Source organism: Pteropus medius, unplaced genomic scaffold (assembly GCF_902729225.1).
Source record: "Pteropus medius unplaced genomic scaffold, Ma_sr-lr_union100, whole genome shotgun sequence".
In the NCBI taxonomy this organism is placed as follows: domain Eukaryota; kingdom Metazoa; phylum Chordata; class Mammalia; order Chiroptera; family Pteropodidae; genus Pteropus; species Pteropus medius.
Genome location: NW_024340696.1, coordinates 29,018,518 through 29,040,358, shown reverse-complemented (window position 1 = coordinate 29,040,358; position 21,841 = coordinate 29,018,518). Strand labels below are relative to the sequence as shown.

General features: G+C 33.4%; 1 protein-coding gene across 1 annotated transcript in view; it reads left to right on the top strand.

Moving 5' to 3' along the window:
* Positions 1-21,841, top strand: part of REV3L (REV3 like, DNA directed polymerase zeta catalytic subunit) — a 136,691-nt gene that overhangs the window by 12,234 nt on the left and 102,616 nt on the right.

The following is a 21,841-nucleotide window of genomic DNA, read 5'->3' as shown; positions in this document are numbered from 1 at the left end:
TCTGCTATGCCACTGTTGCTGGCTGCCTCATTTTCAGGAAACATTTGCCAGTGTAACAGTGCCCTGATCGTGAAAAATTATAGTGTTTATGTAAGCAATTTATTCAACAATTCAGATAACCTTAGTTAATTCGTTGTTCTTGTTTTATTCCATTCTTATCATCCTTTGGCATCATTCCTGGTCCTATTCACTTATCAAATATCTACTAAACACCTACTGAGTGCACAATAAGGTACCACGAGGTGAGCAGCAGATGGCGCAAGACTGCTGTGTTCATTGTCCAAGTTTCTTAAACTTGTCTACCTATCTTGCTTTATTATATGAACAGAATTCTATAAAAGCAGACAATTATAAGTTTTTTTTAAAAATGATCAACAGCCCATACTAGGCTGAGTATCTTTTATGTACTACATTTTTAAAATGTCTTACAAGGATTTTGTCAAGTGAGAAAAGCTGTAATACTGAGTTATTTCAATCTGTACTCCCACCAGCAATGACGCTTTTTTCATGTCTTTTAAGATTATATTCTCTAAGATTATGTTCACTAAGATTATATTCTCAAATCTTTTAACCCTTGCCAATTTAATAGATAAAAACATGGATCTCATGGATTTTTAAAAATTTGTATTTCTTTTATTATAAGTGAGAGTGAGTGTCTTTTCATATGCTTGAAAGCCATTTGTATTTCCTTTTCAGTTTACTACTTATCTTTCACCCATTTTCCTGTTGCCAGTCTTGGTCTTCTGCTTTTTAATTCCAAGAAGCTCTTCGTATATTAGAAGAATTAGTCTCTCTGTGAATTTGGTTGCAAATATTTTTCCCGTTCTGTTTATTCTTATAATAAATACCTTTTATTTAAATAGCATATTTTTATAAAGAAGTTTTGTATCTTAAATGAGAATTTTAGATAACATTTAGTTGAAGTTAGATGTAAATATTAGGCAAGAGAATGGGAGAAAAAGACCCTGAGTTTATCACATCTTTAGAGAAGCTGCCTTTTAAAACTGCGACTTAAAATTAACAGTTTGGGAAAGATCCTATCTTTGGTTTACGTTTTTCTCTTCTAGGTTTGATTCTATCATGAGACCACTTTTTTTGACAAAAAGTCCAGAAGTAAGATCATCCTTTGGAGGGCTACATTTAGATGATTAGACTGTGTGACAAAGGTGGAAAATACTTTGTCACTTAGAATAAGTTGTAATAATGTTGCTTTGAGTCTTACAACACATATAGTGGAAGTGGTATAAGCAGTGCTCTAACTCTATGTAACCCTTGACCTGTTCAGCCAGCAATTACCTAATCAACCATGTAGCTATATTAGGATGGCTACGGTAGGCTAGCCTTTTACCTAGTGGGCCCCATAGAAGAGAAAAACTGTAACTTTTTTTGAGAAAGAAATGATGCTACCCACCACTCAAATAACCTATGTTTTTAATAAGATTGTAGAGAGCTACAAAGAGGGTTAGCAGAGGCATCTGTGACTTGCCATAAAAGGAGATCGGAAAACGGTGAGGCTGGACAGCATGTTTTGAGTCACTTAATGTATTTTTCTAGACTTTAAAGTTGGCAGACTCTTTCTTCATATGTAATTTTACCCATCAGCATCAAAAGAAGCAAAACAAACGAATCCTTAAGTGATTTATAGTGGGGAATGATTGAAAACCAGTTTTTGCCATACTATACATAGTTTTTAATTTTTCAAAGTAAGGTGTTCTTTAGGGTCTGTTATATCATCAACATATTTATAAATGTTTCCTTGATAATTAAGAAATTTCCATTTATTTGATATCAGATTGTTGACATACCAATATTTCCTTGGTTAATCCTTTTTAAAAAACTTAACATTTCCAAGGTTGTAATACATCTCACAATGTGTACATTTAATACAGTAATTTTCCCTCCTGAAAAGCTGATATTAAACTGATGGGGCATTTTATAATAATAGATGACTTCCGAAAGAAAATACTGCAGTTGCTAATTTGTTTTCATCTTCTGTAGACTTTTTTGTTAATCTATCTGTCGTGGAATGAGATTGTCTCCTACTTCCATTTTGTGTTCATTTTTGTATTCCATGTCTTAATTGTTTTAAATTTGTATATTTTGATGTTGTGTTATTGGGCACATAAAGCTTCATAACTGATATGTCTTTTAAGCAGTGCTTTTCAAACTATTTGTGGTAAAGAATCAAATTTTTTTGATACTTTAAAATATATTAAAAGTAATTACTAGAACAATGAAATGAGAAAAACCAATAAGGAAAATACAAGCTCCCTTTTTTTATTATATTAAAAAAGTATAGAATTCTATCAGATTACTATGAGTTTCTAAATACTTTCAAGTTTTATACTTGTCTTTGTTGCAGACCAATAACAGCTAGTTCCTCTACTGAATTTGAATAGCACTGTAGATATCTTTTATCAATCTAGAGACCCTTTAATTCTTTTCTTCTTGAATCCCACTTGTCCCATGTCAAAATTATTATTCCTGTTTCTTTTTAGTTTAACTGTTTCCATGACACATCATTGCCTGTCACTTTTTAATCCTTTTTATGTCACTTTTTAAACCCCATCTGAGCATCTTTCCAATAGGAAGGTTTTAAACAATAAAAATTTGTTATAATTGATGTGTTTGATTTTTACGTTTATAATTTTATAGTTTTTAATTATTTTACTCTTCCTTTCCGTTTTTGCAGTATAGACTATTTTGTTTTATTTTTTAAAACATAGAAACAAATCATTTTAGAAAGCATATACATCGAAATGTAATTGTAATTATAGAATTCAAGAACAAAGTATTATTTTCTTTTATGTGTAATATAAGGAATTTAGCTTATTTTGACTTTTTAACACTCCGCTTCCCAAGTTAATTTTTAAGACTAACTTATGAACGTCAAATGTTTTAAACTGTATTCTCTTTAAAAAACTTTTTAGTTTAGATACTAAATTTCAATAACAATTTGGACTCAACTTTCATGTATTAATTTGATAGGGAGCATCGCCACTAATCTATTTGTACACCATTTATAATCATTCTTGAGTCCAATTTTATTTTTTCTGTTGCCTCAAATATATTTTCAGGTACTATTTTTCAGGAGATATACATGCAGGTTACTTTTCTGAATCCTTGAATATCTGAAAATGACTTTTTATTGCACGTATGTATTAATGACAGCTTGGCTCAATATGATATTCTTGTGTCTCAGGCTTTTTCCTTTAAAATTCTCTATACTTTATTCTGATATTTTTTAATTTTGACTGAGACAAGAAAATCCTTTCAATATAGAGATTCTGGTGCTTTTTATTTTGGAATTGTTCTGTTATGCCTTTGGTTATTCCTTCTATTCCATTTGTTATACTTTCTTTTTTTTAAAGAAATAACTGTATATTTCTGGAATGGATCACATTTCTTTTATATCTGTCTTACCTCTTATTTTTAACTTTGTCCTTTCATATTCGTGGTGAACATTTTTGTTTTTATCTTCTCCATTACTGATGTTTTTCTGCAGTATTGATTGTTCTTTCTCATCTTGAGAGTGGGTTTTGTTTTTGTTTATATATTTTTTTATCTATTAGAGTTCCATTTATATCTTAATCTGCATATGTCTGTTGCGTTTTTATTCTTTCTTGATCGTTTTAACTGATCATCTTTCCTTATGAAAGATGTTTCACAGAACAGTTTTTTCTTGTATCTTTCTGAGAATACACAGCAGGTACTTTATACATTTTTTCCATTTCCCAATGTAAACTATCACAGATTGTTTTCTTTAACATTTTAAGAAGATGTTTTATTTTTGCTGCTGAGCGTTTGTTTGTATAGGTCCCATGCTTATCTATGAATAAGAGGCTGTGTACCCAGTTCTGGTGTGGAACTGGGTAAACAGCCTCTTTACCCAGTAGGCAAAGTATGGAAAGGCCATTTGTCGTCTTCATTTTCTACTCATAACTGATAGAATTGCCTTTCCAGATATATGAAGCTAATAATTGTGCACAACTCACTTAGATAAAAACATTCATCTATTGTGCCTCTACTGGACTCAGGTTTAAGAGTTTTCCCCCTGTTCTCACTGCACAGTCTACAGTCTCTGTCTTACAGGAGAGAACTTATTCCTGGATAACCTGAGACACTGTGCGGGTGGGTGGGTGTGTGTGTCCAAGAGCATTATGTGAAAATCTCCAGGTTGTAAAGGCCCTTAGGACTTCTGGTGATATCATTAGTGATGGAAGCTAATTTCACATCCAGGATGGAGAGAGCTAAGCTTCATCAGTTATGTTAAAACTGGGAGTTTGTTTGTTTGTTTGTTTGTTTTTTAAGAATAGATGAAGAAAGACAGGTATTGAGAGAATACAACCTTAAACATCTTAGAAAGTTTTTAGTGGGCAGCTGATTTATATTGGAGCAGACTATTTCTCCAAAGTAGAGAATAGGGTTGTATATCTTAAATATTTTACTGAAAAATTAGGAGGATTATTCTGTATTTCATAGATGCTAAAAAGTATATTTCCCTCTCATTTTTGTATCTCAGTAATTAGGACATGTCTTACAACCTAGCAGCATTTTTTTCTCAGTATTGCAAAATTAATGATGTCCTATAATCATTGGCATCTTAGGTTCAATATAGTATATTAATAGATGCTTAGCTAAAGCCATTCTAAATTGAATCTCCCTGTTTGTTGTGAGTAGAGTTAATAATAGTTTTTCTTTTCTCTGACAATTTAGGCCTTGGGTTAACTTCCTAGTTTTATTTACCTGGAAACCTGATAAAGATAGAATGTCAGTTGTGTAACCTAACACCATTGTCTTTGGTAAAAATGACTTATAATTAGTAAATTACATAATGGACCAGGAGGACTGCAAATAAACCATGAATACTGATGGGATTCTACAGCTTTGGGCTTCCCTGGGTGTGATCACTCTTGTAATTGAGCAAGTCCTGTTGCGAGGCTTAGGAAGCTGTGTGTCTATGCGACTGGAAATATTGGTTGCTATTTGGTACTTCTAAGCTAGGGTAGCTACTATACCAGTCCTTGTGATCTCATTCACATACACTTGACCTGCCACCTTGGGGTGCCAAAGAGAATATCCTTTGAATTGCTGTGAAGACTCCTGGTGAAGAGTACCAGACACAACTTTCCTGGCATGTTGTTTCATATTTTATATCCTGCTAAATATAACCAATGTCTAGTGCAGCCTATTTAGGTTTGTGAGTCTCAGTGTCTTCTTGGACCTAACAGGAGGTATTGTACCTATATTTTGTGATATTATTTTTAACTTTTTGGTTTGTAATATTTGCTGAGTGAATCTATATTTATTGTTCTTCATAAGAATTTTAAACTAGAGATGTATAATATGAGAATATCTATATTATGTATAGATTAAGGAACAATATAACAAACATCTGTCTACTACCCAGGATAAGAAATGGAACATTACAAATATCTTTGAAGTGCCTGATTGCCTCCTCCTCTCCTAATTTTGGTTCCTAATTTCAGTTAATCATTTGCTTGCTTTTCTTTATAGTTTTATATGTATAGATTCCTAAACAATATATTGTTTAGTTTTATCGTTTTGAGGTTATTTATGTGTGTGTGTTCTTCTACGATTTTTTTTCCCCTTTAACGTGTTTTTGGGAGTCGTCCGTGTTGAATTACATAGCTACAATTCATTTTCACTAACACATAGTACGGCATCATATGACTATACCACAATTAATTTATTCATTCTCTTATTTATGAACATTTGAGTTGTTTCCTATTTTTTACCCCCAATTACAGACAGTGCTGTTGTGGAAACTTGTACATGCCTGCTGCTGCACTTGTGCACAAATGCATCATGGTTATGCTGGGGTGGAATCACTGATTAAGGTGTGTTCCAGAATAGTTCTACCAAGCTGTACTCTCCCCAGCAGTGTATGAGAGTTCTGATATTCCACATCGTCACTAACATTTAGAATTGTCAGTTCTTAAGTCTTAAATTAATTCTCGTAAATGCTATCTCATTGTGAGTTTGTAGATTTGCTCTTACTAGTATGGTTATGTTTTTCCATATGCTTATCATCTGCTCGTTCTATCAGATATTCAGAGGAGTGTTGAAGTCCCCAACTTGTGGATTTGTTTATTTATCTTTCAGTTCTGTCACTTTTTGCTTCATGTATTTTGAAATTTTGTTAGGTTCATACCTATTTAGGATTATTGTCTTCTTGGCGAAATGGCCTCTGTATTCCTGGTAATATTTCTTGTTTTGAAGTCTTCCTTGTATATTAATATAGCCTCTCCAGATTCCTTTTGATTAGTGTTTACACGGTATATCATGGAAAATATTTGAGTATATTCAGATGCCTTAAATTACCAAAAGTGATAAATGAGATTTAGCTAGTTTGTTTTTTTAATTATATGTAGATGAATAAAAAGGAATGTTATCTCGAAAGGAAAGCAAGGTATGCTTCCATTTTTTTTTCGTTTACATTAATTGAGGTGTGTCAGATTTACTAAATAAAGAATATTTGGATATATCTGATTTAAGTGTCTAAAAGTTTAATCACAAAAAATTCTTAACATTTGAAAGCTGAAGCTTAGTACTGTGAAATGGCTATTAGTATCTTTTAAAAAGTTTTTTGGGGGTAACTAGTTTATTGTAAGCATTTTTATGTGATCTCAGCTTCACCTAGTAAGATTCTTTGTTATGATACATTATACTTTTTCACATAGAGAAAAAGTGTTTTGTGTGACCCATGTTTCAGGAGCTGGCAGATTTTGAAATGGGGACATCTCCAAGCTGATATTAGAGAATAGCCACATAAAAGGACAGGAGCATTTGTGGTTTTCTGTTTTTGTTTTCGTTTGTTTGTTTTTGTTTTTGCTTTTAGCAGAAAGCCTCAGTATATACAGATTCTTTTTAAAATTTGAAGTAAACCTGATCTGTGGCAGTTTCTTGTTTATTATGTTAAATTCCTGCTACAGCCCCAGCATACACCCAAGAACAGAGAGTCAAACTTCTTTTGATAACTATGACTTTTTCTGGTTCTTCTTTTGCTGTTGTAGAACCAGAACAAGGAATTGTTTTCCCTCTGGTAAAAAGGAAGACTCTAAATTACTTAAATACAGTTGGAACCCTGATCCTACACATACATATACACGCACACACAGAAAAGTGAGAAGGCATAGTGTTCTTTTATCTTAATGTTTTTCTCTATAATTATACTCTGATACATCGAAGGGCTTTGGTAAGTATTGAAGAAAAGAATTATTTATTTGCATGTAATCTTAAACAGTTGAAAAATTCTTACATGTATATTGTGGACATTCAAATCCGTTCTCTATTTTCATTGTTAGTACTTTAAGATCTCATTATTTTTGCTTGTACTGTCATAATAGCCTCTCAATTTATCTCTAACTTCATCTGTTTTCAAATTCAGCCCTGAGAATATCACTAGATCGATCTTTCTAAAACCCAAATCTCATTCAATGTTGACATACTGGCAGTGGTACAGGAAAATAAGTGAAAAATTGCTTATAACCTAAAGGTTCAAAAATGAGAGGTAGTCACATCTATATGGTACATATGATCTGCAATGCAGTCATAAAATTCTTACTAAGAAAGAATAAAAGGGAGAAATGTTCACTTGCATGACTAAGTGAGGAAAATAGACTTCAAAATAATTTGTAGAGTATGATTCTTCTATTTAAAAATGTATATAATGTAAACAGATAAAAGTAAAATATGTCAGAATGAGAAGTGTTTAGGTGGTAGATTTGAGTAATGTTTTTTCTTCATTGTGCTCTTTTGTATCTTTGAAATAAAAGCATGTATTACTTTATTATTGGGGAAAAAAATTAATACACCAAAACATATAATCTGTTCACATTATTCTCTTATGCGAAGCCATCATTAGCTTTCCATATTCTACACAGGTTTTTCCTAAAAATAGTCCATTGATATAACTGCTTTAGAATCACCTGGTATATTAAATGGCAAATTTTATGTTATGTATATTTTACATAATTTAAAAAAAATTTAATGAAAGTAAAGACCTTGGCCTAGTCCATTTTTTTCTGTACAATTCCTGACATTGTTTCGATTTGTTGCTAAATTGTATTTTTGTTTTTTGTTTTTTTGCTTTAGTAGTACTTGATTTTGAGGTGTTTGAAATTAAGTTAAATGTACAGAGAAAGCCCATAGGAAATTCTATAACAAACCAACAGAATTTATAAAGGGGAAACAGCATATATCTTAAAAATTACATACTTAAATATTATTGTGATATTACAAATAGTAATTAAAATTGAAGTGGCTATCATATGCTACTAACTACTATATAGTGGTGAATAGAAGCAATATGGCATCATGGAACTTCAGATTTGTTAAGGTCAAAGGGTCTATTTTTCTCTGCTTAGATTTATCCTCCTACTCAAGTTCAGGACGACTGGCGAACAATACAACATTGAGTACCTCGGCACTATCCTGAGTAATTTTTGTAGATGATCTCATTTGAGCCCCATACATCTTCATGAAGTAGTAATGATTCCGTGGCCTGCAAGGAAGGCTTATGTGCTGTTGATTACTCTTGACCTGGAGCCATTGCAAACCCAGTTGATGTATGTGTGTGTTCACCCACATGTGTACATTCCTTTCAATGCAGTGTTCTCTCAGTTCGCAAGATAATTTCTTTGCGAGCAATATAAAAGGTAGATTTTGAGACTTTTCACCTAGAATGTCTGATGGAGAAGGTCTGGGGTGCCTCTGACTTAGATAGTCCTTAGAACATAATATAAGAAATACTGTTTTGATGAAACATTTTGGATTGGTCAAGGTCTCTTTTAGAAACAGATTATTCTCATTATTGGAATGGTTAAAATCTAATAAAACAGCATATTATTTCTCTCCCTATGACTGCATCATTCCTATCAGCTCCCTGTTCTTTTTTGACAGTGATCTCCACATCTGTACTTTCTACCTACTGCCATTTTTCTGTCAAGGGTTAATAAACCCTGGTGAGTGACAGGTAAGTGAAGGGAAAATATATTCATTTCTCTGTTCTTCAGTCAGTTTTATTAAGGTATAATTTCCATACAACAAAATTGACCAATTTTAAGTATATAATTACAGTTGACCCTTGAACAACAAAGGTGTTAAGGGCACCAGCCACTTCCCACGCAGTCAAAAATCTGCACATAACTTTTGACTCCCAAAAAACTTAAGTCATCCCTCCATGTCAACGGAATTGGTTCCAGGACCCCCTGCAGATACCCAAATCCTCAGGTGTTCAAGTCCCTTTTATAAAATGGCATAGAACTATCCATATGTACATGAGTTTGGACAAATGTCCATAGCCAATTAATCATCACCACAGCCGTGATACCTAGAAGATTTCTATCACTCTAAAAGCGTTTCTTTGTTCCCCTTTTGGTCAAACCTCCCTCCCCACCAGCAGCGACCACTGATCTACTTTGTCACTATAACTAGTATAGTCTTGACTTTCCTAGAATTTCACATAAATGGAATCATACAGTATGTAGTCACTTGTGTCTTCATTCACATCATGTATCAGTAGTGTGTTCCTTTATACTGTAGAGTCATGTTCCATTAGATGGATGTACCATTCACTAGGAGATACACATTTGGATTGTTTCCACTTTGGGCTATTATGAATAAAGTTGTCATGAGCACTCATATGTAAGTGTTTGTGTGAATATATATTTTTTATTTCTCTTATAAATACTTAGGAGTGAGGTTGCTGGGTCATATAGCAAATTTACTTCATAAGAAACTACCAAACTCTTTTCCAAAGTGGCTGTACCATTTTGCATTATCTATAGCAGTGTATGAGAGGTCCAGTTTCTCCATTCTCATCAACATTTGGTTCAGGTGGGAGTATAATGATATTTTAATTTTCATTTCTAAGAACTAAGGATACTGAACATCTTTGCATGTGCTTAGTTGCCAGTTACATATCTTCTTTGAGGAAGTGTCTGTTCAAATCTTTTGCTCACTGAAAAAATTAAGTCACTTTCCTTCTTATTGAATTGAAAGAGTTCTTTATCTATTTGAACATAAGTCCTTTATCAGATATATGTTTTGCAGATATTTTCAAAAATCTGCACATAACTTTCGACTCCCAAAAAACTTAAGTCATCCCTCCGTGTCAACGGAATTGGTTCCAGGACCCCCTGCAGATACCAAAATCTACAGCTTGCTTTTTGTTGTCCTAATAGTATCTTTTGAAGAATAAGTGTTTCTAATTGTGATAAAGTTTGATTTATTATTTTTTATAATTCATGCTTTTTGTGACCTAAGAAATCTTTAACATAAAGTCTCGAATAGTTTGTTTTCTTATAAAATTTTATGCCTTGGTTTTAGTAGGTTGTAGTATAAAATATTAAAATTCTTAACGATTATTAGGTACCTCTTTTTAAAAGCAAGATTATTTTGGTTAAGGATCTTTCTGGCTGTGAAGTCCTTATAAAACTTTCCTCTTGACATTTTTAAGCTTGAATTTCATCAGAATTTTGGCTTAAGTACAGGTAGAGTATTAGAGCCACTTTTTTGCCCTACGATTTTAATTTCTAGGTAATAGTTGGTATCTATCTGCTCAGGGATAACTGCTGTTATGGTAATACACTTCTCACATTTAAGCCAGTCTGTCACATGTGTATTTAAAAGTTCTTTCTCTGTCATTTTTTGAGTTACTAGTGTGAACACAGGTCTTGTGTAAATCAGACCTAAGGAGATTGTGAATGAGATAGAATGCCCTTTTGTTAGGAATTTACAATCTAGAAGTTGCAGAATGACAAATTTGCATAAATATAAGTGATAAAACCAGTTAAAATGTTCAACTTTGCAATATATTGGACTATATAAAAACTTGCAAGGTATTCAGAACTGGACACGACTCCACCCTGCCCACCCCTACTTGCCCTTCCTGGTTCTGTTTCTTGGCCTTCTCTCTTTTCTTCCTTTGGAGACACATGGCAGACTCCCAACTGAGGCCCAGGGCATTTCCTTACTCTTCATGAAAAAATGTGAATCTATACTATTTTATATGGGAATTTTTTATGATTCCCTCTCCTTTCTAGAGTTCTTGTAACACATGTGGGATAAATTTAATAAACAAATAGCTTCTCTGGCTCTCTCTTTTGTGAGCCGATTAGGATAGTCTATAGATAATACTTCATTTCAGTCTTAAGATTTACAGTATGAATACTGTCCTATCCCCCTTTTTATACTTAGTCATTCCACCGAGGAAGTGCTGTCTCAGGTTTCTTGGGTGTATTAGCTTCTCCGTAACCCAGTTTGGTTGCTTGTCTTTCCCAGCCAAAACAATATAAGCAACAGATTGAGCAGAAGCAGACATGAGAACCCAGTTTTCCTTTATTAAGCCAGACATTAGAGAGAGATTTACAAAAATATAAAACAATTTCTGTCTTCACACTAATTTTTCTTTTGGAAAACAAAATATATTTCTGTTATCATATAATAGGTTTATTATTCTTAATGAATAAAAATCTCCAACATTTATTTTTTATCTCTTATGAGATGAAAATTTTGATTTGCATTCTTATATTGTCCATGTTCCTGCTTAAGCATCCCTCTACTTTCTTCAACATACAGATTATAGTTATAATTATCTGATATCTTTGCTAACTAATTCTAATATCTATCATTTCTTGGCCTGTTTCTATTGCTACTTTTCCCTCTCATTATGGGTCATATTTTCCTGTATCTTTTCATGCCTGATACTTTCTTATTGAATGCCAGACATTGAATTTTACCTTGTTCTGTTCTGCATATTTTTGTATTTCTGGAAATATTTCTAAGTTTTATTCTGAGACACTGTTATTTGGAAATTGTTTGACACTTTTAGTGCTTATTTTTATTCTTGGTAAGGTGGGAACAGACCAAATTTTATTTAGGGCTAATTTTGCTCCACTGCTGAGGCAATAACCTTATAATCTTTCTGATATCTTCTAAAGTATGAGGTTTTTTTCCTTTCTGAATGAAACATTATTCCTGCCACTCTCTGAACCCCTGGGATTGTTCTCTGTTCCGTTCAGTTCATTCTTTTCCTACGTTGGGTAGATTCTTCGCAAGCACGTACTGATACTGCTCCCCCTTTGAGGAGGATCCTCTGCAGATCTACACGTGTTCGCTCTCTACAGTTCTCTTCTCTCTGCTGCTCTATCAAGCAAATTCTAGCAAGCCTGACCTCCCAGTTTCCTCAGTCCGGGACATTGCTGGTTTCCATCTGGGTTCCTTCTCCCGCTGTTCTCTGGAAACGCTAAGCTGGGAGCTGTTGGAGGGTGGCTCACTTTGTGTAGGAGAATAATTCCCTTCTCTTGGGAATTGATTATTCTCCTATACCAGCCATTGTCCAATGTCTGAAAACCATTGTTTCATATATTTCTGGGTTTTTTTTTTCTTTTTAGTCATTTCACACGGAGGGTAAATGTGTTCTCTGTTACTCCATCTAGACTGGGAGCCCTGTCTATTCATTTTTTAAAGATTCAGCTCAAGTATTAACTCCTCTCCAAAATGTTTCATAATCCATTTTCTAGTCAGGAATCATTTAGTTGCAAAAAACAGAAGCTCTTTCAGAGAAGCTCTAATAAAAAGGAGATTTATTATTATAATGCAGAGAAATCTCTCAGATCTTCATTGCATGGTATAAACAAATCTGGCTTCTCTTCTCTCCTGCACACCTTGGCAGAGTTCTTTCCACTTGCCAAGGTATTAACTCTGACCTTAACATGACATTTCAGCTCCACTCCTTACTATGTTATCAGGTTACCTATTTACATGAATGGCTCCAAGGAGCCAGAAAAATTAATATTAATCTTGGGTAAGCAGAGTTCAATAGTGACATGACCATGATTAATATAATTAATTTTTTTAATTAACAAATTTTCTAAATAAGTGTTTTATGTGAGAAATACCATCCTGTAAATTCTAAGTAGGAAGTTAAAGTCTCAGATCATACTCAGAAAACACAATGTTTATGTCAGAGTAGCTCAGACATTTTGCTTATTTTTTAATTATTAAATATTATTCATCTATAAACATTTACAGGTCATATATTAGGTACCAGACACTGTCCAACATACTAGTGGTACAGAGGAGCTTATACTCTAGAAAAGGGCTTGACAGACTATAGCCCTGAGAGCCAAATCCAGCTCTGCCACCTGTTTTTGTAACAAAGGTTTTATTGGATCACAGCCCCTCACATTCATTTATGTATTATCTATAGCTGTTTTCATGCTTCAACAGAATATAAGTAGTTCCAACAAAGACTCTGGCCTACAAAGTCTAAAAATTTACTATTTGTCCTATTACAGAAAAACTTTGCTAATCCTTGGCATAGGGTGATTTTATATATTTTTTAATATAAAAAGTTTGAGTTCTTTTTACAGTGTTAAGACTTTAATTAGGTCTTAGACTTTGACCAAAATTAATATTTAGAAAGAGATTAAATTGCTCTTCTAAAGTTCTCATATTAAAAGTTCTTGGTTTCATTCATTAAGACCATAGGATTGTTTTGTTTCTTAATTCTGTTTGGGTTTGAAATATCTCACGAGGGTAACTGGGTTTACTGGTGATTCAGATATACGTGATGTGGTATTTGGCAAGAGGCTAAAGGCCAACTGTTGCAACTACCCACATAACAATGTTTCGTAAACCATTAAGTGTTTTCTGTAATTTTAGGAATAAAAACATTTTTTTTTCACTGTAGCATGTTAAAACAGAAAGTAATGTGCTTTGAGATGGTAGGAATAGTTGAAAATTCACTTGTTTTCAAATGTAAAAATTAAACACAAAAGCTTAGGAAATACCATCTGAGTCTAAAGGTGCTTCTGAGGTCAGTAATCAGTATATAGTTGCAGTGTTCATGACTGTCATTAGTTAAGGCAAAGAAGTCTTATACAGATTTGCATGAAGATATTCACCCTCCAGGTCTCTACTACTATGAAAAGAATAGATCTGTTATTTATTTTTAGTATGTACCTATCTCTTTTAAATGTCATTACCACTAATCTGAATATCGAATGCTAGATTCTCCTACAGTTCCACAGTAGGAGATTCCCACCAAAGAGAATCTAAGGAAGAAAAAGCAGAGCCCCTGTGACTAAGGGAGTTGTATTTTTTTTTATAACTAAGATAACCATTCCAGTGCTAGCATAATTATTAATAGTGTCCTTCATTCTCAAAAATCCTAATTTGGATGACATATTATATGGTCACCCTATTTATCTGTAATCATGTTGACCATTGAGTAGCTGAATCTGCTTTAAAATTTAGCGTTTAAGCAACTTCAGCATTTATTCTGATTCAAAATCTCATAGAGTGAGTGGTGGATTGATGGCTGCAAGAGAGCACATTTGTTAAAGTGAAATTTAACTCGTACACAGACTCATCTGATATTAAGAACCTAGATCATGTGTGTCTTTATGGCTCAAAATCCTTTGAATCCCCACTGCTAACAATTAACTTTTTGTCTGATGTTCAGGGACTTTCCTCAGCCTCTGTCCAATCTTCTAGGCTCTCCTTTTCCCATTTTTCTCTTTACATGAGCCCTATATTTCAACCCCACTTATATACTTGGATTTTTCTGAATGTATTCTTATATTTTCTCTAATACCATACCTTTCTTATATTGTTACCTCCATTTTTTCCCTTCTCTCTCATTTTTAGTCTGGTTTTCCTATCTTTGCTTCTAAAATTCCTACCCATTCTTTAAAGTCCAGTGCATATATCATTTCCATTAAGCTTTTTTTTTTTTTTTTGCCGTATAAAAAATTTCTAATTTCTCTTCTGTCTGGGCTCCCTAAGCATTTTGTTTCCATCTCTGTTTTATCTAATAATGTAACTTAATGCCCCAACCTCATTCCCAGGTCTGTAAAGGCAGAAGAAGACTTTATGTAATTCATTTTAACGTCCACATTACCTTTACAAAGCCTTTTATTTACTAGGTGTTTAGTAAAAAGGTATGGGCAATTTTTGGCATATTCCCTTAATTTAGAACTAGGCAAGAAAATATTTTAGAAAGAGATTTTCTTTGTATGCTTTGTAAGGGTAACTTTAATATGTCGATTTTCTAAATTTATTTAATCCCTTTAATGTTCTTTTCTTTGTTTTATCTGTGCTCTTGTTAACACTTTTTTCTTCAGATAGAAGAATATTCTCATTGGCATTTTAACTAGGACCAAAAGTTTCTATTTTTTCTTTTTTCCAAGGCAGTTTGCCATGTTCCAAGAGCTTCTTAACATTCTTTTGCCATTGCCATCTTATTCAGTTAATTCCTGAAGATGAGATGATCTGTTTCTTGACAATCTAAGTTAGTTCTCTGGGTTAGTCATTGCCTTCCATAAATCTCCCTCACTTTAGCCACACTATGTTTCTAAGGAAGAAGTAGGAAGAAAAGTATTAAGTTCTCTTTCCAAGTTGAGGAAAGTATACTTTAAACAAATTAACCTACTTCATAAAATTTTTCTAGAGACAAAAAGGAAAAGTAAGCAGATGACATTATAGCCCTGGCATTTTTTTTTTCTTTTAAGTAAGTCTAATTTCACTAGACTTGGATTAGGGGAAGCCTGCAGCTAGCTCCTTAGGCATGTTATCTTAGCTATGTCAAAATTCCTTGTTTGGGGTGAAAGCAGATGTTCACAGGAATTTTCAGAACCTAAGACCAAAATGTGAAGCCAATCTAAACAACTGTCTTTGCCATAGCTGTTAATCATCAAACTATCACTTGTCCTTGATTTGGTGACTGGCATTTGGGAAATTCTGTTATAGAATTCTATTCAGTGCTTTGATCACATCTTAAACTCTTATTATTCTTCACTCAAAATAATGATTGGTATTTTATTTCACATAAATTATGAGCTAAGGATGTGGCTTGTAAATGGAATAGGATAAATCAGTTGGTCTCATACACCTCATTTGTATTATAGACTTAAGTTTGTGGGTCATCATGTATGTGATTAAGTCTAAAGTTAATCTGTTCTCATTTTCGGAGATTTAAGATTATAACACCAAGTCTATACCACTCCCACCCCTGATTTATTATGGGAACATTTGAAATTGATATAGAATCCTCAGGTGCTCAGCAAGTACACTTTATGTTTCGCTATGTTCTTACAAGATAAATTTCATTTTGGAATATCCGAGAGCTCTGGAAATCTATTAGAGAGGAACCTTACAGTGGGACTTATATCAAATATAATAAACCCATAGATTGGTTCATAGCCTCTGAGAAAGAGATATCAAATTCTCCCAGTTACTTCAACTTCAGGTAATTCATCTAAATTTGGCCAAGAGGCTGGTTACATATGTTTGGGATGGTGGCAGGACAATCCAACCAAATGACAATCTCACTCTTGGTGTTTCTCTACTTTTGGCCCTTCAGTCTATGGTAATGACTTAGAGTCACCTTGAATGGTGCCACCATAGACCTTCATCAAGGGAGGAAAGTAGTAATATTTGATAGTATAGAAAACTTCTCATCCTTAGATCAGGCTAAATTACAGTCTAACAGTGAACTTAAAGGTCATGGGTTGAAGAAGAACTGCCTTTCATGTTTTAAGGAGAGATAGGTTGATAGACTTTCTAAATAGGAGATTAGAAATGGATGATTTGGCAGACTTAAGAAGAGCCTCAGAAGCCTAAAAGTGGTCTCGAAATGCTGAAAATAGGAGAGTACTCCTTAGCGGTTTATAAGATTGAACAGGAGAAATTGGGGAACATATGAATTATTTTCATTTAAGACAGAATATAGGGTAAATGTTTAGGAGATATTTGAGAAACCCAAGCAAATTTGGAATCAGCATGGGCAGAAGCAAGGATTAGGAAGGAGTATGGATAATGAAAGAAATGTCAATGTTAACTGTACAGATGTTCTTAGTGATTTTTAAATGTTTGCATTTGATTTGACGACCTTTTAATTTTGGATTTTTTTCTATTAAGAAGTCATTGGAAAGTATCATAGTGATGAGTTTTTAAAATCTGTGATTATAAATAGGTACTTTCTTAAAAATCACTAACTTAATTTGATAAAAAAGATATCCCTGGAAGGTTTTGTTTGTTTGTGTGTTTGTTCATTTAGCTTTTTTGAAGTGGTACTTTGGTAGAATGAAAAGAACACCAGACTAAGAATTGAGAGCTTAGAGTGCTTCTGGTTCTGAGGTCCTTGGAATTCTTCTCATTCATTTGACTGTGTGATTTTAGGTACTCTGAATCTTTTCTCTTATATATAAAATGGGTAAGCAAACTATAATATATCCATACAAGGAGTTACTATGGATCAATAAAAAGGAATGAACTACAGTGCATGTGATGTATGGGTAAACATTAATATATCACTGTGCTAGGGAAAAGAATTCAGGCGCAAGAGAATATGTACAGCGTGATTCCATTTTTATGAAGTGCTAGACAAAACTATCATGACAAATCAGGATGATGATTGCCCTGGAAGAGGTGGAGATTGACTGAAAAGCAGTACAAGGGATTTTTATGTTTCTCAGCTCTGTGTGCTTAGAAGTTCTAGAAGTAATGACACCTCTATAATGACACCCCACTTTGTGTCCAGATCTTGATTTCTAAATAACATTCTCGACTAAAAGAACCAAGACTTCCTTCAGAGATAGCTGATACTATGGCAGGGGCAGAGAAAGTACAAGATGAGCCTGGAATATCTTATCGTTCTAAAAATAAGAAAATGTTCAAAGAATAATGGGAACATAACAAAAGGACACAGGAGTTCTTGTTTCTACTCAGACATGAAAAAAATTGGAAGTTCTCATTCATAATAAGAACAAAGTTGAATAAACTAAAAATCAATAACTCTTCTTGGATCCATCAGAGAATTGAGGTCACAGAGTAAACCATTGTCCCCAAACCGGAGGGATAGGTGTATACAGAGAATCACAGTTTACAGGAGCAGAAGCTGGTGGAGCTAGCAGTTGGTAGGAAAACTTAAACTGTAACTGAACTCCTCCTAGAAGCTGAGTGTGGATTAGCATGAGAGTTAAAACTTCCAGAATTCCAGTCTTCGGAGGGGCTCTCACACTTTCGTGAGTTTCTCCTCCATAACCTCTACCAAATTCTCACTGTGACGATTGCTGGGGGGCGGACGGGGATCTTCTCCTGCTTCCAGTAGAGAGAGAGGAATAGTAACCATTTTGAAATGTGCTTAGAACATTCTATTCTCTGCCTGCCCACAGGAGAAACTACCAGAGCCTAACTAACTTAGGGAAAGGGAATATCCAGCTCTAGCGCCCTCTAGCCTAGCTGTCTCATCTAAGGGGCAGGGATGAGAGGATACTGAGAGGCACTTGTGAAGACCAGAACCCAGGGATACAGGCCCATTGAGAGCTCCAGACCTAATCATAAGATTATAGAACTTTCTACCGCGCCCCACCCCCAACAATTTACCACCACATTAGTAAGGCTCCTGTATAATAATAGGATTACAGACTAAAGAACTTCAGGGCTTGACCTCTAAATTTAAGAAGTCTCTAGAGAAACCCAAAGATATCAGGAAAGACAAAAATAAGAATATTAGAGGAAATTTTAGCCCCTGACACCTATAGCTTCAGTAAATACAGCCTAACTCCTGGTCAGATATGGCAGAGATTTTGGAATTGTCAGACCCATGAATTTAAAATAACTCATTAATATGCCGAGGGCTCTAATAGAAAAAGCAGATAACATGCAAGAACAGATGTAAGCAGAAAGATTGAAATTCTAAGAAAATATTAAAAGGAAATATTAGAAATCAGAAGTACTATAACATGAAGAATGCCTTGGGCTTATCAGAAGAAGAAAAGGAACAAAAGAAATATTTAAATAATAATATCTAAAAATTTTCCCGAATCAGTGGCAGATACCAAACTACTGATCCAGGAAGCTCAGAGGACACTAAATAAAATAAATACCAAACCTACATCTCTAGGCATAGCATATTCAATACAGAAAACTAAAGACAAAGAGAAATTCTTGAAAGAAGCCAGAGGGTTAAAAAAATAATCCTTACCTATACAGGAAGAAGGTTAAGGATTACATTGGACTTCTTTTTATAAACCATGCAAACAAGAAGAAAGTGGACTAAAATGTTTTACATTGCTAGAAAAAGAACCACCAACCTCAAATTCTGTATACTTTGAATTTATCCTTCAAAAGTGAAAGAAAAATAAAAACTTTCTCAGATAAATAAAAATTGAAATCTGTTGCTAGTAAGAAATGTTATGTCACCAGAAGTTCTTCAGAGAAAAGGAAAATGGATATTAGTCAGAAACTGAGATCTGCATAAAGAGAGGAAGAAAGGATCTACATTAGAGAAAGAATGGCTTAAAGGTAAAATAAAACCTTTTGTTTTCTTGTAGTTAATTGCTGTAATAATTTAAGTAATAATGGAAACTGGATGGTTATAATTTATGGATAAGTGAAATGAATAATAGTGATATTATAAAGGACAAGAGGGAAGAATTTGGAATTATAAGGTACCTGTACTGCCCGTGAAGTGCAGCATAGTGTTATTTGACAGTGAACATAGATTAGACATAAATGTAGACTGCAGACTCTAGAGCAACCACTGAAAGATTTCGATCCACTGACTTGTGGTTTGCGTTGTTTTTGATGGGTTTGGCAATGTGTTTCTGCCCAAAACTTTGTACATACTTTTAATTTTCATGATTTATCACTGCCCTATTCAGGCCCCCACATAACCAGTTGTATGCTTAGTGGAACTACTGGCCATATCAGTCTGGTACTCTAAGTGATTAAACATAGTCCTAAAAAAACTTTAATTCATATATAAAAATTGTAGGCTTTTTGTAAGGGAAGGGGTGGAGAGCCAGGAGTCTGTGCTGCTTCTACCTTTTGGCAGGGCAGATACTAAATACAGTTTAGTAATTTAGGTTTATTGTCATTAGCTTTTATTGTCTGAAGAAACCTTTTTACATTAACAGTTTCTTAATCTTTAATATCTTTATCTCTTTCGATAATGATTACTGTAAAGCATCTTGTAATTTGACAAAGTATCTTAATGTGACTCAGAGTTTAAAATACTATACTTAGTGCATCATTAAATGGAAATAAAAATATATAAGTGGTTTTAGTGGCTACTGTTTATGTTTCTCTATTAATACATAATTTATTTCTATTATACAAATCCAGTAATTTATTTTAATGAATACATTGACTCTACTGGTATATTCAAAATTAGATGTTCTCATTAGAGACCTCCAAAGGAAACAGTATAGATAGGTTAACAAATTATATAACAGCTTTATTGAGACATAGTTCACATACCATACAGTTTATGTATTTATATATGTAAAGTGTGCAATTCCGTGATTTTTAGTATATTTATAGAGTTGTGCAACCACCACCACAGTCAATCTTAGAATATTTTTAGCACTGTAAAAAGAAATGCCATATCCAGTAGCAGTTACTGCCCATTCCACCCAACACCATTAGCTCTTAAAACCACTAATAACCTTTGTGTCCCTATAAACTTACTTATTTTGGACATTTCACATAAACAGAATCATTTAATGTGTGATCTTTTGTGACAGGTTTCTTTAACTTAGTATTATGTTTCCAAGGTTCATGCATGTTGTAGCATGTATCAGCACTTCATTCCTTTTTATGGCAGAATAAATATTCCTTTGTATGGATGTTCCATGTTATATTTATCCATTCATCAGTTGATGGACATTTGGGTAAATACCATCTTTTGTTTGTTATGAATGATGCTGCTTTGAACATTCATGTATAGGTTTTTGTGGGAAAATATATTTTCATTTGTTTTGGGCATGTATCTAGGAATAGAATTGTTGCTCATACGATACTCTTTTTAGCCTTTTGAGAAACTGCCAGACTGTTTTACAAAGCACATATACCATTTAACATTCTCACCAGCAATGTACGAGGTTTCTAGTTTCTCTACAATACTTGTCATTGTCTGATTTTTTTCATTATAGCCATTCTAGTGGGTGTGAAGTGGTATTTCATTATGGTTTTTAATTGTATTTCACTGATAGCTACTGATATTAAGCATTTTTCATATACTTACTGGCCATTTGTATATATTCTTGGAAAAATGTCTATTTAAATTCCTTCCTGTTTTAAAATTGGGTATTTGTCTTTTTATTATTGTGAAAATAATAAAAAGTTGTAAGAGTTGCTTATTCTAGATACAAGTCCCTTATCAAATATGATTTCTAAATAGTTTCTTTTATTTTGTGGGTTGTCTTTTTACCTTCTTGTGGATAGGTAAAATTTTAGTGTTCAACTACCAGAAAGTATGGTTGAACAATTTACTAGATTTGCATAATCTAATTACCTATATAACATTTTATATGTGTGTTTTTGAAAAAAAATTCAAGCATTTATGTACAAATTTGGACAGTAAATTTATCTTGATTAGCTATTACTTGTATTGCTTTAAATCATCTGAGGTGAATTTTCACATTGTTATCAGGTTATTAATTTTACTTCGAGACCTTGGATTACTTGAAATACCACAAAGATTAATATGTTAGACCATTTCTGGCTAAAACATCTGAAACTAAATAATATTTGTTTTAAAAAATGGAAGAAGTTTTTTTTTTAGCTAAGGTTAATAAACACTACTATTTTTATGACATTTAGTCTGAAAGGTGTATTTTTTTTTTTTTTAATATTCTGGCTTGAAACCACTGTTAGCAGTTTAATTTTTTAAGGCTAGGCTTTTTAGAAAAATATGGTATACCATGGTGTGTGGGCCTTTAAGCGGTACCCAACTGAGGTTCAGAGTCACTGTGAAAGTCAAGGTAATTACTGATTTCCTTTCTATAATAATAATTGCAAACTA